Raw genomic sequence first — 2,574 nt, 5'->3', positions numbered from 1 at the left:
GGTTTGCATAATTGTTGAAGATACAAAACACTTTAAAGGCTATACATATTACTTGAGTAAGCCAAAATTATGAATAAGCTTTTGATAATAGAGTTGCAAGATATTCATCTTATACAAAAATGGTAAGATTTTATACAAAATACTAAACAGCAGACGAAGACTTCTTTGAACCGACACGGTGGGCAGATCGATGGCTAGACAGAACATAGAACAGTGGACGAGATGTGGGATCAGCAATAAAGAGGAGAATGAACACGATGGCAGAGTTGCAAAGAGGAGAACAGACGCACTTCAGAAAGGAGAAAGAACGCCGCAAACAGAGAGAACGGCGTGAGGAGGGTTGACGGTGCGATGAGAAAAGAATGTGACGAGAGGTTGGCTGCAAAGAGGTTGGATGAAGTATGAACGACACTAAGATCTCTAAATTGAAGAAGAGTTATGTAAACTAGCGGCTCAACAGGCACTTACGTGCCTGTTCAGCCGCTTTTCTATTGTTTTTAAGAAATTAATTTTATTTTCTGTTAATATATTATTTACTTCTCAATTTATTAGATAATATTTTTTATTTTAATATTGACGTGATCTTATTTAAAGAGGTAATATAAAATCGTCATAGTTTAAAGTTTTAGGTAATATATGAGGTGAAATATTCGATAGAGTAAATTTTTATTCTCAACTATTCTAAAATATACAAAAAGTATTTTCAGAATGATAATGCTTCTATTTTATTTCTTTAAAAATTTGACTGTCGTCTATTAATTTATAATATTTTTAATTTAATTTTTAAATTTATTATGACAAAATAACGATATGATGAAGTTTTTGTCCGCTAAAATTGCGAAAATATTTTTAAAAATTAGTTTATTCATTGTACTTTATTTTGTTTTTTTTTGGTTATGTTATATTCTCATACATTATTAAATTTTAATTTGATAATTTTTTATCATCAAGGACTTATTATTTAGTTACTGTAATTTAATTAAATTATTTTTCATCACTAATGATGTTATGTGTATTACAGTTATTGCCATTAAATAATATTAAATAATATTTGTAGTAGCATTTTTTTAGTTTGTACTTAGATTAGGTATTCAATAAAATTTGTCCGGTAACTCATAAAAATATATACAATGTTATCTATATTTTTAATTTGAGGATTTTAGTTAGTTACCTATTGACTTATATATTTAATATAGTATTTGATATTTTTTAAAAAATTAGAACACATTGTGCCATGACCAAATTTACTATCTATTAAATTTTTAATTGGTAAAGATTCTATAATAAAAAGGATCCATATAATTTATACAATACATAATAAATACATGAGATAAAATAAGACATATTTTTGTACTATTTTACAATAATTGTTATTTTGTGTTTAAGGTAGATCTTTTCTAATTTTACTATTTAATTTTAAAAGATATATGTTGTTACCAAATTTGTTTACAAAGTTATTGTTATTATTAGTCTTATGAATGTATTGCCTATTTAAAATTTATAGTATTGTTAATTATTTGTTTTATTTTTGTTATTATAGAATTCATCATTTGTTTAACATTAGGCATTTTATATAGTAGTGCACAATATCAAACCTCTTAATTTATTCAATACAAAAAATATTTTAAATGAATATTATGCGATGAAGATAAAATATTAAAAATATAAGTAGAGTAAATGAGTACTAACTTCATATTTGCATGGCTTTTAGTATTGTTTGTAACTGGTTCATTATAAGAGATTGATTGAGGCATTGAATTAGTAGCAGTGGTGTATGTCTCGACCTACACTAATACAAAAAAAAAATACAAACTTAATATGTTTTAGATTATCTTAAAAGAATTAAAAATTAGTTCTCAGAAACCAAATCAAATCGCGTAAATTAAGTTAATTAATTTTGTTAATCTTCTATATTAAGATTTAATGTGTAGGCAAAATGACTTAAAACGACGTTATTACATGTTTTGAGTATATAGGGTACTAACCAGTTAGGACATCACCACATCTTTTACTTGAACAACTTCATTATAATGTGATTCCAGACCTATATTTTTAAAGAGCAATATAGATAATAAGCATAATTTGAATTCATAAGATTAAAATTAGTTATCATGATTAAAGTTAACTTTTATGTCGCGTATAAAGGTGATTTTAATTATTTTAAATTGTTTAATTTTATTCCGAAACAGAGAATATTTTAAAATAATATTCTTCTATTATATTTTTTCATTGATTTTTTTCAAAGTTTGAATATCGTCCATTAATTTGTGACATTTTTAAATTTATTTTTTAATTTATTATGATAAATTAACAATATGATGAGTATTTTGTCCGTTAAGATTGCAGAAATATTTTTTAAAAAATAGTTTATTTGTTATACTCTAATTTATCTTTATTTTTTGTGTTTATATTTTAACATTTCACATTAGGAATTTATTACATATTTAATATTATTAAATTAATATATTTTTTAATAATAAATAATATTACGTGTCTCATGATTATTATTACTATTGGCTGATATAGTAGTGTAACACCCTACTACACAGTGTTTTATGCTTAAGTCATAGAACA

Source organism: Arachis hypogaea, chromosome 19 (assembly GCF_003086295.3).
Source record: "Arachis hypogaea cultivar Tifrunner chromosome 19, arahy.Tifrunner.gnm2.J5K5, whole genome shotgun sequence".
Classification (NCBI taxonomy): Eukaryota; Viridiplantae; Streptophyta; class Magnoliopsida; order Fabales; family Fabaceae; genus Arachis; species Arachis hypogaea.
Note: the sequence above shows the minus strand (reverse complement) of the source record.